A 17319-nucleotide genomic window follows, 5' to 3' on the forward strand; every position below is an offset into this window, starting at 1 on the left:
GGACTATTTTTTTTTTCATGCAAGAGGGCTAAGTGACTTAAAGAGTTGGGGAAATAAAACAATACTGATAAAAAGACAATTAGCAGAAATATGCTTTCTTTTTAATTGCAAATCAAGGACATTTGTCACGAAGAATATCTGTGAAGACTTTACAGGTGGTGTTTTGTTTAATTAATTAATTAATAATTTGGTGTGCTATGGAGATAATTAAGGGTTTCCTTATGACATTAAATACTCTTGGGGAATGTCCCACCTTAAGTCTACCTCAGTCACTAGTCACACAAGAAATGAGGACATGGATTTAATAAACATAATGAAGTTTGGAATATAACTTGTAAAGGAAAATAAGTTTAAAAAATATTCATCAGCATTAAGAAAAAAAGCAATTGATTTCACAATTATGGGTTTCAAAGGATAACCTTTAAAAAATCTGCTCTTATTTTTATGTGTAATTACTTTTTTATAATTCTCCCATAGGTAAGCAATATTGTTTTGGTTTCCATTGTTGTAATAAAATATTATAGCTGACCAGTTGGTGGAGCAATTCCATTTCCATAGCACTTAATGGCTATTTTGCTTAGGTACTAGTAACTTAATTATAATCAAGAGACTATTAAGATTCTAAGGACTACCTGAATGGATCACAAACTTTCAGGTGAAATGACAGATAAAATCACTTTAACAACATCCAGCCCATTGAAGACAACCTGTAATTAAATTAAAGTGGTAATTCTACTCATGACAACTGGAGAGTCTCCTCTTAAAGCACCTCCAAGAGGTAGGCCCCCATTCCTGCAGTCACAGTTATGGGGAGGTATGAGTAAGGAACGGAGAAAGGTCAGCCTTAGTGCTCCAGTTCTCAGAAGCATGAGGTTAATTAGAATTTTTAATGATAAACCAGATACCTCTTTATAACACTGTCCAATGCAGGCTTCAATATAATTACATTATCTTGTATTAGCTTCTTTGGCTTAGGCAGCTATCCTAGAGAGTTAACATCTGGGAAAACAATTTGCTCAATCGATATTTCCTCCAAAAGAGCATTAGCTGCATGTTTGCCAATCTGACATTTTAGTCACCCCAAATCATTGTAGCTACTTATGGTATTTAAAAAACATAACCTTCGTCGGTTATATATTCAAATAAAAATGTAGAAAATGTAGGAATCAGCTCTGGCTGGTGTTACTGGTCAGATCATTGGCCTGAGCACCTGAAGGGTCTTGGGTTTAATTCCTGGTCAAGGGCACGTACCTCAGTTGCAGGTTCAATCCTTGCCCAGTTGGGGTGTGTGCTGGAGGTAACCAATTGATGTGTCTCTTTCACATTGATTTCTCTCTTTCCTTCTTCATTTCTCCTTTGTACTCTCTCTAAAAAGACAGCAATGAAAAAATACACTTAGGTGATTATAAATAAAAATAATTTTTAAAATGTAAGAATCAGTATACTTATGAGTATGCAAAAAATAAATCTTTGAATAGATCAAATACTATAAGGAACTATACAATAATTGTTTACACTTGTATAGTGAAACTCAGTGATTTTTATTTTTTCTTATACTTTCTTTGGTTTTCAAAATTTTCTAAAATAGATATTTATTAGTTTACTTAAAAAAACTATTTTATACAACTCCCATTTGATCCAGTAGTTCCACTTCTAGGAATATATCCCAAGAAATCAGAAACACCAATCAGAAAGGCTATATGCACCCCTATGTTCATAGCAGCTCTATTTACAATAGCTAAGATTTGGGAACAGCCTAAGTGCCCATCAGCAGAGTGGATTAAAAAAGGGTGGTACATCTACACAATGGAATACTATGCTGCTGTAAAAAAAAGAAGGAACTCTTACCATTAGCAATAGCATGGATGGACCTGGAGAGCATTATCCTAAGCAAAATAAGCCAGTCGGAGAAAGATAAATATCACATGATCTCACTCATTTTTTGATTATAATGAACATAAACCGATGAACAAAAATAGATCCAGAGGCAGAGAAGCATCGATCAGACCATCAAACCTCAGAGGGAAGGCAGGGTAGGATGGAGGTGGGGGTGGAGTAAAAGATCAAAAAAGGACTTGTATGTATACATATAAGCATTACCAATGGACACAGACAGTAGCGGGGTGAGGGAATGTGCTGGGGGGATATGGGTGGCTGAGGAGAGGTCAAGGGGGGGAAAAGGAGACATATGTAATACTTTAATCAATAAAGAATTAAAAAAACAATTTAAAGTGTTATTCAGAAAGTAGGAAATTAGTGCTAACAAACTTAAAGAAATGATTATGTGCATAGATGTACACAAATATAAACAAAATAGTACTATCTTAAAGCTACCTAAGTACATTCTTCTTAAAAAATTTTTTCCTTTAATCCTTACTCAAAAATATTTTTTTATTGATTTTTAGAGAGAGAGAAGAAGGGAAAAAGAGAGAGAAACATCAATTAATTGCCTCCCACACATGCCCCCACTGGGGATCGAACTGGAAACCTATGTGCCCTGAATGGGAATCGAACCCAAAACCAACTGAGCCACGCAGCCAGGGCTCTACGTACATTGTTGTCACAGAGACCATGCAGTGCATAGGAGGGCTCCTGCTCTGAGCTGAATGCAAGGACTAACCTGCACATGTTGATAAAGTTATGTTGCCCAGCAAACTGTAGAGAAAAGGGGGTTGACTAACACAGGTTAGGGTCAGATTGGAGGTTTTATTTTATAAAGTTCAAGTATCTTCCAGACATGCATTAAAACCAGCTTTAAAACAGGCATTTATTAAGTGCCTACGATATGCCAAGCACTGCTCTAGACAGTAAAGTTAAAGTAGTAAATAAAATAGAGATCCTTGCTCTCTTGAGCTTACATTTTAGATTGGGAAGACTGAGAATAAATACATAAACAAAACTGTAATATTTTAGATAGTGATAAGAACAACAAAACAAAATAGAGAAGAAGGATAAAGAATGCTTGGAAAGGGAAGAGGAAAGATGGCCAAGGAAAGCCTCACTAATAAGTTGATATTAAGCTAAAACCTGAAATAGTTATGATGATATCTAGGGCAAGAATCCCAAGTAGAAAATATAAGTTCAAGCATGCCTGGTGTGTCCCAGAATCAGCCAGGAGGCGGGCATGGCTGGAGCAGAGTGAGGGGAGAGGAACTGGGAAGTAAGGGTAGCGGTGTAATGGAGTATTAGGCCACGTGGACATGGTGGACCATTCGAAGAATTTTGGCTCTTACTGAGAGGGATGGTAAGACATTGAAAGGTTTGGGACAGAGGAGGTGTGACTCGATCTGATTTTTAAAGGATCTCTTTGGCTTTTTCACTGAGAATGGACTATGAACAGAGGCAGAGATTAGTTAGGAGATAATTAAAAGAGTGAAGACAAAAGATAGAGATGGTTTGGACCAAGGAAGTAGCAATGGAGGTAGTGAAAAGTGACAGGATTTTGAATAAATCCTGATGGTAGAGACGCATGATTGCTAACTGATTGAACATAATATAAAAGAGAGAAGTCAAAGACAACTTCAAATTTTTGGTCAGAGTAACTGGAAGAATAGAGTTAACATTCACTGTAGTGGCGGAAGACTGTGTGAGGAACACTTATGTATGGGTGAGGTGAGAGTTTGGTTTTGAACATATGTGTTAGATGTGAGTGGCTTATTAGATGTGTGAAGTGGGCAATTGGATATACAAATGTCAAATTGAGGGAAGAAGTCTAGGCTGGAGATGGAAATTGGGAAGTTGTGTGGTATTTGAAGCCATAAAACTGGGTATCATTAACTAGGGGTGGACAGTGAAGTAGAAGAAAAAAAAGTACGATAATGAATAATAGCAACAACAACAAAGGGAAACTGTGAATAAAGCAAAAACTGGAGCTGTGTTGGTTTTGGACACTTAAGGAAATATCTGTCCAGTCATTAGCTGACCACTAAGCAACTGAGCAGAGATTTCAGTGGCCACACATGACAAAGAATACAGAAGACACAAAACTAGTTCAGAAAAATCACAAAAACATGTTATATAAACAAGCCAAAGATGGCCTCTGTATATTGGCCCTTAGGTTATTTCTTCACTGCAGGCTGAGATCTGTTACTTCAAATTTTTACACATCCAATTATTTTTAAAATAGTCCACACAAGCAAAATTTTAAACATTTAGAACCTGCCTGCTTTGCATACCCTGTAAAACCTCACTTGACAGTTGTTACCCACTGATAAAGTAGAGTCTTGTGGTTATAAGACCCGATGCTGCTATGGCCCTTTGGAGCTCTCTGACCCAGAGACACCTCACTATGCTGCTGAACAACATCATCTAGTCATGTACCATCCCTTTTACTTAAAAATGAACTCCAACTAACAAAATGTGAATCAAAAATAGCTCAAAAAATAGGAGAAATTGTGCCATGAAAGAACAGAAAACATCTGATATAATACTGTGTGTCAGATATCAAATTTGAACTACATGCTGCTTAAAAGGTGTATAAAAATAGAATAGATGGCACATAGAAGATGGGTTCACATATAAATATCAAAACAGAAATCCTGACTAAAATATCAACAAATCAAAGTCAGCAGTATATTTAAGAATTGCTTCATCAGGTACTGTTTATTTTGAGAATACAAGGATGGTCTAATATTAAGAAATTGACCAGTGTTACTTGTTATACCAACAGGTTAAAGGAAGAAAACAATATAATCGTGTCCAAAGAAACCTGACAAAAGTAACTATTCAAAAAAGAAAATTTTTAGAAATTAAAGATCTTATACTTAACATGATAATGTCTCTGTCAAACTGAGAGTCATGATACAAATCCTAGAGATATTTTTATAAAAAATAGGGGTCAGAAGGAATATCTACTAGTAACACTATTCACCATTTTCGATGGCGTTAAATATGCCCACAAATTTATTGAGCGTCATCTGGGAAGCCAATTCTCCAGCCAAGTCAAGCCTTTGGGTGACTCGTCACCTCATCTGACATCTCAGCTGAAACCTCATGAGGTGCCTGGGTCAGAACTACCCGGTTCATCTGCTCCTGGGTTTCTGACCCTCAAACATTGTGAATAATAAATGTTTGTTGCTCAAAGTTGCTAAATTTTAGAATAATTTGTTACATAGCAATGATTAATATGCCATGTTCAAAAAGTTCTAGTCAATCAATATAAAATAAATTAAACAATTTCTAAAACAAGCTATGACTATGGAAATAAGGGAGACAAAAAATAATTTTTGAAAATTATATGAAGTGGATTGATGAATTAAAATTTTTAAGAAGTCCATAACTAGATGATATAAATGAAGATTTCATTGATCTTGGAATTGCGAAAACAATAAAAATATGAAAATAATAGTAGAGATCATCATAACAATGTCTGATACTTATTAAGCACATACTATATTCTGTCAAGAATTATAATTTTATAGCTCATTTTATCTTGGCAACAACCCCATGAAGATAAGGAACTTGAGGTTCAGAGAAGTTATTTTGCTCACGTCTGTAGCTTATTCATTGAGTTTAGGCTTGTCAAAATGCATCAGGCCTGTGTTCACAAGTATTTTAGAGTTCAAAACTCTATAAAAATTTTTACTTTTATTTAATTTTTAATGCAATATATTTATTTATTTTGTTGAATTTATTAAAATGATATTGGTTAATACAATTATGTAGGTTTCAGGTATAAAATTAAAAAAATTTGAAACAGTTGGCAAAGTATGGAAAAAAAAGGTTGACAAATGTGACAAAGAGTTAGTGTTTAAAATATATAAGGATGTAAAAAAATGTTTATAACAATGTTATTGATAAATAAAATATAAAAAAACTAAGTATCAACAGTAGATAAATGGTTAAATGAATTATACAAATTTATAGAATTGAATTTTGCAACTATTAAACAGTTATGTTTCAACTCCATTAAGAAAATGAAACCACAGACCTGGAGAAAATATTCACAAATGTCTAAGAACTGGTAATCAAGAATTATAAAGAATTCCTAAACTCAACAATCCAAAAAGGCAAAATATTTCAGAAGACACTTCACAAAAAGAAATATGGAAATAGCCAGTAAGCATATGAAAAGATGCTCAACATTATTAGTGATAGAGCAATTCGAATTACAACCAGGAGGAAACACCACCATATACTCATTAGTACGTTTGTAATTAAGCAGACTACAACCTTAAATGCTGGCAAGGATGTAGAACAATTGAAACTCTCACACATTGCTCCTGGAAATGGAAAATGATACAACCAGTTTGGGCAAATTTTGTCAGTTTCTTAAAAACTAAATACTTGCCCACCCTAGATCTAGAAATTTCACTCTAAGGCATTTACTCATGAGAAATAAAAACTTACATTCTCAAAGGCACTTGTATAAGAATGTTTATTGCAGCTTTATTATAATGGTCAAAAACTGGACTCAGCCCAGCTGCCCATCAATAGGTAAATGGATAAATTGGTTTATTTGTACAATGAAATGGTAACTAGTAGAAAGATACAAACTGCTTGTTTGTTCATGTGTGTAAACACACAGCAAAAAGGATAAATCTAAAATACATTATGCTGAAAGAAATAAGCCTTATACAGAAGAGCACACACTGTATAATTCAAACAATATAAAATTCAAGACTAGGTGTTGGCAGGGATTGATTGCAAAAGAATATAAGGGAACTTTTGGGGGCTTAAAGTCAACATTTTATATCTTGATATAAAAGTGTTAGCTAACATTATACTGTAGTTAAAAATATGAATGTTGAAGTGTTTAGAAGAAAGTGTGATGTCTGCAAAGTTCAAAATGCATCAAAAGGGTAAGATGAATTAATGAATGGAGGGATGAACAGGTAACTAGATATGTGATAAAGCAAACAGTGATGTATTCATGGTAGATTTTCAGTGCTGAGTATGTGATTTTAAACCATAAAATCATTTCAACTTTTCTACAAAGTATGTGGTTTCCTCAAAATGTTAAAAATGGAACTGCCTTTTAATCCAGCAATCCCACTTCTGGGAATATATCCTAAGAATCCCAAAACACCAATTCAAAAGAGTACTCCCACCCTTATGTTCATAGCAGCATTATTTACAATTGCCAAGATCTGAAAACAGCCCAAATGCCCATCAATAGATGAGTGGATAAAAAAAGCTGTGGTACATTTACACAATGGAATACTATTCAGCTTAAAAAAGAAGGAAAGCTTACCTTTTGACAGCAAGGATGGACATGGAGACCATTATTTTAAATGAAATAGCCAGTCAGAGAAAGATAAATACCATATGATCTCACTTATATGTGGAATCTAATGAACAAAATAAACTGATGAACAAAATCGAAACAAAGGCATGGATATATGGAACAGATTGACAGCTGTCAGAGGGGGTAGGGGGAGGGGCACTAGATAAAAGAAGGTGAAGGGATTAGCCAAAGAACATATATGCATAACCCATAGACACAGATAACAGTGTGGTGATGGCTAGAGGGAATGGAGGTGGGGGGGGGGGGTACGGGCTGGGTGGAGGTGGGCAAAAGGGGAGAAAATGGGAACATCTGTAATAGTGTCAACAATGAAATAAAGAATTTTTAAAATTTTTACAATAATATGTTGGGAAAAATCATGTTTTCAAAAAAATTACTTCAGATCCCATGTCAAATTTTTCAAAAGCAGGATAGCCTGTTGGTTGTGTAATATGATGTAGTGTAAAGAGCACTAAAGTAGAGAAAAGTGAAGTGGTTTCTTGGGGTGTTGTGAAAATGAGTAATTTTTATTTCTATTTTCTTTACATTTTATGAACTTTTTAAAATAAGTATGAATGACTGTTATCAGAAAAATATAGTTCATATCAACATTCTTAAAAATAGTTTGAAAAAGGCAGATTTTAAATTAGAGCAACACTTCCTAACAGATCAATAGGTAGATGGAATGGACCTCTGAGAGGGCAAGATTCCCATCCCCCAAGGACCCAGTCCAGACTAGACCACAGGTAGGAATATTTTAGAGAGGATTTAACAAGGCATGGAAGATTGTAATGGAACCTCAAATTCTGAGAGTTATATGTGAAAAAGAAAGTACAGAAATGAAAAGATGTCTTGAGTTTTCCTAATCTATTCCAAACTCAGTACCAACCCCATGGAAATAATGCAAATCCAAGACCTCTGGTACCAGCATTCACACACTGGTTCACCATGTAACAGGAAAGTCATGCTGTTCACCAAATCGGAATTGTTTTAACCTCTTTGCTGTGCTACAGGAACGGGGAGTAATAACAATACTTCACATATGCAAAGAGTTTGTGAGTGAGCAGAGCACTTCTGCATACACTAGAGGCCCGATGCACAAAATCTGTGCAACAGTAGGCCTTCCTTCCCCAGGCTGCCGGCACCGGCTTCCCTCTGGCACCTGGGACCTGGGTTGGCTTCCCTCTGGCTGCTGGCAGGCACCCAGGACCCAGGCTTTGTTCCAGCCCCGGCTTCATCCAAAAGGGCATCTGGTCTAGTTAGCATATTATCCTTTTATTATTATAGATTATCTCATCTTAGTCTGTGACAACCCTGAGATATCTTAGGGACGATAGGCTTTTCAAAGCTGAAGGCCACAAGATTGTTCAGGGACACCACTTTCTTCCGTTACATGTGGATGGTCCTTGTTGGTGCCACATTTTATCCAAGAATTAAAAGATCCTGGTATTTGTAAACATGTTCTTAAAGAGATGCACAAAGTTAGTTCAAGTATATTTTTCTGGCTTAGTAATGTAATGAAAATCTGATTTTTTCCTCAGTATCTGGGACACCAATGTTCAGGTAGAAGAACCAGGATTAGAATGTGTGACAGCAGTGCGGTTGGTGGAGCATAGATGAGAGCAAAGTTTTTTGAGCCTTATTCAAACGAGTCTCTGGTCAACCTATCAAATCCTTTAGGTTTGCAGTCGATAAAAGAAACAAACCAAAAAATATGAACTCGCACCTTGAACTTACTCAAATGTTAAACTCATTCTGAATGCTACAAATGCTGCCCTGGGAATTCTAAAAGCTTTTTCCTGTGAGAGAAAGACCACATGCGTCCAAGTTGACACATGGGGTGTCCTCGTTCTCCCGAAAGACAGTGGAGAACTTGAAGAAAGAGCTTTGGCTTTTGCACTTTTGGTTGATGCTCCATTTAAACTGGGGCTTTTTTTTTGCCTGAGACACTGGCTATCTGCTCTGTTTATAAGAGGGGGCAATTGCATCTCAGCTAGGCCAGGCAAGAGAGTTTAGACTGAATGGGCAAATGCTTTACCACAAATCACAATGCAATAAATGACATAACTGTTTTTGGAAAGCTCCTCATGGGAAAGCTGAATGGGACAAAGGCAATAACATACTTCATTAGTTCAAAATCTTTACTTGGAAAGAGATTTTATACCAAAGCTTGAAGAACCTTCAACAAGATCTTTTAAATCCAGGACTAGCATAGATGACTTATTCCAATGCATGCCTCCAATGTTGAAAAAAACACAGCCCGATATAGAATACTTCTGTGTTTGACAAAGTCCTATTAAGTGGAGTACATCCTGTCTTTACTGAGCCAAGGGTCCTTCCTGTTGCAGCCCCGGAATTAAGAGGCCAAGCCCACTGCCTGTTTTTCAGTCAACAGCAAATTGAGTATCAGCATCTTCTTCCACTTTTTAGGACCCACAGCCTTATCTAATACTGTCAAGAAAAAAAAATGCGGAAGAGCAGTGTCATCCCCACTATCCCCAACATGGAGCCCATTATTAGATCACCTAAAAGCCTGCATTTCCAGCCATTTCCCAAACTCCGCATGCAACCCCTGGCTGACTCCAGGCAAAGCCTGGCTGAAGGGGTCCGAGTTGACCGGGAAGAGGACTGCCCACTCCAGATTATCACAGTCCTCGGGAGCTTCCCTGCTTCTTTGCGTTCACTTCCCTAAATACTGCTCCAACTCTAGGGTTGCCGAAAAGCGTGCAGTTAAAGTTTTATTTCTCAAACGTGGCTTTTGTGAAAATGCAATGCCACTGGGGAAGTAAATAGCAACTTTCAACTCATTGTGAAGATGTTTATCAGATTTCCTTATGAAGATGGTTGTGATTGAGCAGAACAACACTTGGTGCCCCTCCAGGAAATCAGGCAAGCAATAAGGAGGAGAAAAGTTTCCCAAAGGGGAGGCTGGGAATACGGACACCTTTGAATTAGACCATTTTCTTCGGCTGCTCCTTGGTCTTAAGTGTTAAAACTCTTCATCCTATCCTGAAATCTTAACTACTTATCTGATAAACTATTCCAATCTAAAGCCACGTCAAATTTGTGTGTGCCCAATTTTTCTCTATCTTGATCAAATACAGGAAATAAATAACCTTGCAAAGCACATGGAGACCAGCCAAAGCACTCTGCAAATTGTGTAACTCTGTCCCAGCTCTCAGCGCTATGTATTCAGCAAGGACTTCAAGAGAAACCTCATTCTTGTTCTCCCTCTCAAATGCACACGCCCAGATTTTTTTGGTGGACTTGTGGGCTTTGATTTTGCAACTCTAGTTTGGGGAACAAGTAGAAAACAGTAACACTTCATTTTTTTGTGTGTGTTTTCCTAGTATTTTGTCCTCATATTACGATACATTGGAATAGACTTTTAACTAGAAAAATATAGAAGGTGTCTCCTTTCCTTGTACACACACACACTTAAAAAACCACATGACTGTGAATTGTTGGCCTACATAATTCTATTCTTAGTATAGAATGAAAAGAAACCTGAAGACCAAGAGAGAAAATTGATTTTCCTGAATCACTTAGCCAAGCTTAGAACTAGACTCCTGCTAGAGATATTCTGTTTTTTGGTTTTATTTTGTGTTGTTGTTGTTGTTGTTGTTGTTTACTGAGTTGTACTTACTGTGGAAACTCACCATACTTTCTATTTCTGAAACTGTTTTAAAAGCAACCAACGTAAGCAGGTAGATTATCTTTGCTACAAGATGGTATGGTCTTCTCTCTAACTATACTTATCACCGAATTCAAGTACAGAATCTTTATAAAGACTTTGTGCCATTATTAAACTTTTAACTTCAAAAGCGTATGAGGTAGACATGATAGTAAACTGTAAATGGAGTTTAAAGGCAAATTCAATTTTCTTCTTAGGACTGTCATGAACTTCAACTCTGCGGGCCATATTCCATTTGTCACAGGATCTGAAATGAGTACATAGTGTGTGCAGTTGTGTAATGCAGTTCTCCTAAAATTTAATACATTCACTTTTGAGTACCATTTAAAGACTGTTTCTCTAACACGCACAACCTGAGTTATTAAAGTTTAAAAGTGAAGACCCTGCTTGTAGCTCAAGTACAGAGCACTGGAATTCTCATTAAATGACCTCTTCTTGCTGCCAGCCCATTCTCCTTCAATCCACACAGGCTGTAAGACCAAGACAACTGTATGTTTCTTTTCAATGAAAAGGAGAAACTCTTTAATTCTGGTATTTAGTGAATAACTGGTGCTAAAGGCATGGCCTCATTTTCAAAGTGCCTTCCTGCTTAGAATGCATAGATAATGTCACGCTTTAACATGGGATGACTAGTTCTCGACAAACAGCACTGAGGGAGAGTAAGAGCAATAAATCAAATAATTAGAAGATTGACCATCCCATAGGTATATGCCATTCAGCAGCTGCCAACTTGGATTCTACTATTCCTTCCAGTTCATGCAAGTGCATTGCCGGGGTCCAACCCCAGCAGGTCCAGGGGTTCCCAAAGGCGTAGACGGAGTCGGCGAAGAGGGAATGACACGGAGACAGCGTTCAGTTGATCAGCAGCCTAGCCAGGATCTCCAGCCAAGTTCTGGTCTCGATCTCCAGAGAGGTTCTGCTTAGGATCTCCAGCCAGGTTCTGTGTCCATGTTGTCCTGCTAGGTTCTCCAGCCAGGCTCAGTCACCAGGTTCCAGTCAGGCTCTCCTGCCAATCTCCTCAGTCAGGTTCAGTCCAGGATCCCCTGCCATGCTCTCTCACCAGGCTCCGCCTCCAGGCTCCGAGGCCAGTCCCTGTCCAGGATCCTCCAGCATGCTCTCTCCAGCGAAGTTCTTCTGTCTCTAGAGAACGTTCTGTGTAGGTTCTGTGCCTAGGCTCTGTCTCTCTTGGTCCTGTCTTCCAAGCCCTGTGTCCTAAGTTCTGTCTTATAAGTTCTGTGTTCTAAGTTCTGTGTTCTGTCTCTTTCTGTCTTGTTACATCTGTATTTATACCAGTTGATTCAATCCTATCAATCTCTATTCCAAAGGTTAGGGCGTTTCTTATCTCCATTCCAGGGAGTAAAGATTATGTAGCTTAAGCATGATTGTTCGTAGTTAAAGTGATTAATTACCCGTCTGGCACTTAGTTGAGGGGTTTTATTCCCTCCCTAACTTCAGGGGAAAATCCCTACCTGGGGATTCAACCTTTCTCGGAGAGGTGACCTTGGTTAAAACACAGCGCCAAGAAGGTGAGCAAACATATTAAGAACCGTATGCCATATATGCCAGGTCCCTTGAAACAGCAAGGATGGACCGGCTCCCGGCAGTGCATGTCATGTTTCTTGAACACTTTTAGATCTCTCTGAATTCCTAAAGCCTTTTTAAACTGAGACCTCAGATTATCTGGCAAGTTCATGGAAGAATTGGGCCTGGAGCCCAGGACTGTTCTCTTTCCGCTAAGCCCCTGCCTCAGTCCTGGGGTAGGAGCGGTAAAAATGGTAGCTTGAGGGGAAACCAGACCTGGGTATAAAAGAGAAAGGTGCAAAGGTGTCCAAGGGTTTGAATGTGGGTGACTTAGAAAATATGGGGAGCACAGGTTGACGAAAAAGTAGTGGGTTTCATTGTAAGCATGTTGAGTTTGAAATGATGGCAGAGCATCAAAGCTATTTGGCCTGGTTGAGTCGGGATTCTTAAAATGATAAAGGCTAGGAGCTTTGTGAAAAGGATGGGATCTCTGTAGCATGATAGACACAACAAGCTTTAACCTTGGTAATGGGGCTAGTTTAAAGCTTGATTGAGTGGCTTGGGCAGTGTGGAGGCTTGGAGGACATGCCAAAGCCCTGTGAGAGTAATGGGCAGTGCAGTTTCAATGACTGTTTCCTCGGTAGCAACTATGGCCTTTTGATTTGGAGCAAATCTTTCATGTTCAGCCCCAGTGTATAGATCAGGTCAAAGGTCCGCAAATGACAGCCTTTGGGCCAATTCTGGACCACTGACTGCTTTTGTATAGGCTGTTAGCTAAGAATGTTTCTTCCATTTCTAAATAATTTAAAAAATCAAAAGAGTAATAATATTTCATGATACATGAACATTTCAGGAAATTCAAATTTTAGTATCCAAAAAGTTTCATTAGAACACAGACCCATCCATTCATTTCCACAGTGTCTGTAGTTGCTTTTGAGTTATAATGACAGACTTGAGTAGTTGCAACAGAGACCATATGGCCCACAAAGCCTAAAATATTTACTATGTGACTCAGAAAAATTTTTCTGGCCAGTATCTTAGGTCTTTAAGAGTTCAGGTATCTTCAGATGTTTATCCGTCCATAAGTATATTTATCCACCCATTCATTCATCTACACATATATCCAGCCTGTCAGCCAGCCACCCAGCCATGTAATATTTATTATGTATATACTATATGAGATCCTAAATATTCTCAAGACCTAATATCTGCACCCATTACCAGTGTTATATAGCAGTGCTGCCTCCTTGTGAAAGAATTTGGCATTCATTTAGTGGATTAAAGCACTTCCCTGAGTAGTTGAGGGCTGAGTTTTCAGTACCCTTAGATTTCTCCTCATTAGAGGAAAGAGGGATTGACTGTGAAATAGAGGTGGGCTGAAACTGCAGCTGTAAACCCAGGAGCTCCTGTTAAGTGGAGGAGGAGGATCCCTAAGGTTGGGAGCCAGGCTGAAACCGAGGAGCTAAAGCTTTTGTCTGGCTGACTAGGACTTGTTTCCCCAGCCTGGGGCAAGGCCATATTGTGACTGCCAAAGTGAGAGTGTTAGAAAGGACAATGGTGGCAGGCAGGGTCCTGACAGGCACACTGCTTATCAATAAGCAGTCTAAGCTGGGGCAGAGCAGGGCCAGTGGGCCCACACCTTGCTGCAGCGTAGATGTCTGTGGGCTTCACAGGTCAGCAAATCAGGCGCAGGGTGGTAGGAGATCCCACCTAAATGTACCGTGGCTAAATTAGGGGCCACTGCTTTGACTGAAGGATGACACCATTTAAAAATGATAAAATACATTTTGGTATCATCATACAAAGAAACTCTACACAGCCAAACGTATACCCATGCAACCAGATGGTTATTAGCATGGAAATATGTTCAACATATAGTAAAAGAAAATATACAGTTACATGGATTGTATTATAATGATTCCACTTTGTGAAATAATGTGTACCTATTTGTGCATAGTTTATATAAGTGTAGTTTCATAGAGACAAGCTACAGATATTTGCTTCTAACTTTTAACAATAAAAAAAGGCATTTACTGTAAAAATAGAAATGGTTTTATCTCTAGGTGATAAGATTATGAGTGATTTTATCTTTTCTTTGTGTATTTCTGGACTTTATAGATTTTCTACAACACATACAGTAATTATTTTGTAATAAAAAATAAAAATTATTAATTTTTAAATGCAGCATCTGCACAGTGGTGGAAAGCTACCCAGTTATGTCTTTGTCCCAAGCCAGAGAAGAGATAACCATGATGAGAGCACATACCTTCCCATCATTTTCTGTGTGGTATTTCAATTAGGAATGTTTTCAGCTACAAGTAATAAAAAACTCTAACAGTTGAATAGACTGCAACATTTATTTATCCCATAAGTCTGGTAATTTCAGGATTGTCCTGGTGGTTCAAGTGTTATCAACTTTGTCTTTCTGCTCTGCCACCTTAGAATGTTGGCTTTTTATCACATGTATGTCTCCATGTGGTCTTACTCTCACTTTCACATTCAAGACACGAGGAAGGAGGGGGACACAGTGGCTGTTGGGGTCCAACCCCAGCAGGTCCAGGGGTTCCCAAAGGTTTGGACAGAGTCGACGAAGAAGGAAGGACACAGAGTCAGTGTTCAGTTGATCAGCAGCCTAGCCAGGTTCTCTAGCCAGGTTCTAGCCAGGTTCCTCCTTTATTCTCCTGTTACATCTGTATTTATACCATTTGATTTTAGTCCTATCCATTCTATTCCAAAGGTTAGGGCATTTGTTATCTCCATTCCAAGGGCACTACTCTACTGTTCTGTTAAGCTACAAGGACGTAACTGAAGGAGATTATCCTAAGTAAAGATTATGTAGTTTAGGCGTGATTGTTCATAGTTAAGGTGATTAACTACCCGCCTGGTACTTAGTTAAGGGTTTTACTGATTTATTCCCTTCCTTAGTCCTGTTAATCCCTATCTCCAGGGGAAAATCCCCACCTGGGGAAACAACCTTTCTCGGAGAGGTGACCTTGGTTAAAACACATAGCGCTAAGAAGGGGAGCAAACATATTAAGAACAGTATGCCATATACGCCAGGTCCCTTGAAACATAAAGTGTACAGATGTTTCTTCCCTGCAGTACCTGTGTCAAGCAGCAAGGATGGACCGGCTTCCAGCAAGTGGCATGTCTGAAAAGCAAGTCTTTCTGGGGTGAGGCAGAAGAAACTAAAGAATAGCTGTTGTATAAGCCAATCAGAAGTGTTGGTTATAGGTGAGAAGGTGCTGTTCTCTTTGCTGAGACATGTAACAGGCTATTGTTTTTCTCATTACAGCTTTTTCAATCTAATAGTAAAGACATTCCTCCAAGATGCTGGCAATGAGTTGTTAATTTTTCAGTCAGTGTGAGTTTTTCTTTCTCTCTCTTTCAGGGAGTTGAGAGTAAATGGAGTCACCTGAGTTTTCAAGCATTCACATCCTTTATCCCATATAAGAATGTGAGGTAAATTGAGCATGTATGGTTAATAAATAAGTATAAAATTATTCTGCAGATTTTACATATGATGACATTGAGTGCTAGAGACTAAATAATTGCCGGGGTCCAACCCCAGCAGGTCCAGGGGTCCCCAAAGGTGTGGACGGAGTCGGCGAAGAAGGAATGACACGGAGACAGCGTTCAGTTGATCAGCAGCCTAGCCAGGATCTCCAGCCAGGATCTCCAGCCAAGTTCTGGTCTGGATCTCCAGAGAGGTTCTGTCCAGGTACTCCAGTCAGGTTCAGTCACCAGGTTCTAGTCAGGCTCTCCTGCCAATCTCCGCAGTCAGGTTCAGTCCAGGATCCCCTGCCATGCTCTCTCGCCAGGCTCTGCCTCCAGGCTCCTAGGCCAGTCCCGGTCCAGGATCCTCCGGCATGCTCTCGCCAGCGAAGTTCTTCTGTCTCTAGAGAACGTTCTGTGTAGGTTCTGTGCCTAGGCTCTGTCTCTCTTGGTCCTGTCTTCCAAGCCCTGTGTCCTTAGTTCTGTCTTATAAGTTCTGTCTCCTGAGTTCTGTGTTCTGAGTTCTGTCTTCTTGATTCTGTTCTAAGTTCTCAGTGTTTCTGTCTTGTTACAACTGTATTTATACCAGTTGATTCAATCCTATCAATCTCTATTACAAAGGTTAGGGCGTTTCTTATCTCCATTCCAGGGAGAAAAGATTATGTAGTTTAAGCATGATTGTTCGTAGTTAAAGGGATTAATTACCCGCCTGGCACTTAGTTGAGGGGTTTTATTCCCTCCCTAACTTCAGGGGAAAATCCCTACCTGGGGATTCAACCTTTCTCGGAGAGGTGACCTTGGTTAAAACACAGTGCCAAGAAGGTGAGCAAACATATTAAGAACCATATGCCATATATGCCAGGTCCCTTGAAACAGCAAGCATGGACCGGCTCCCGGCAAATAATAAAGAAGACAGAGGGTCATGAGTCAGGAATATTTATGATGCTCAAGGATAACTAACAAAGACCTAGACACAGCACAGCAGGTCCTTAGTCCAGGTCACACACAATTCATTTCTATTGAGTTTGATTCCACAATTCAGTCTAAGAGTAAACGAGCATTTAAAAAATAAAAGACACAGTGTACAGAACACATTTTGGGAATCCAAGAATTTCTTTTTTCTTTTGGATTTCATAACTTGTGTATTTATTTAGGTCTTTTGAAAACAGTGGAAACACTGCACAAAACTAACTCCGCTGTTTTTATTTCAGTTATTGATATGATACGTGCACATTTTAGCAATTCCCTACTGAAGACCTACTGATGAGTAAGGGAGGACTGAAAGAAAGAGAAACATTAGGTATACAGATTCTTCTTTTTCCTTTTATATTATCATTTTCAGTGTAAGTAGTTGGCTAACACAGAGAAACACAAATGAAAAAGG

This window comes from Myotis daubentonii, chromosome 1 (genome assembly GCF_963259705.1).
Source record: "Myotis daubentonii chromosome 1, mMyoDau2.1, whole genome shotgun sequence".
Taxonomy (NCBI): Eukaryota; Metazoa; Chordata; class Mammalia; order Chiroptera; family Vespertilionidae; genus Myotis; species Myotis daubentonii.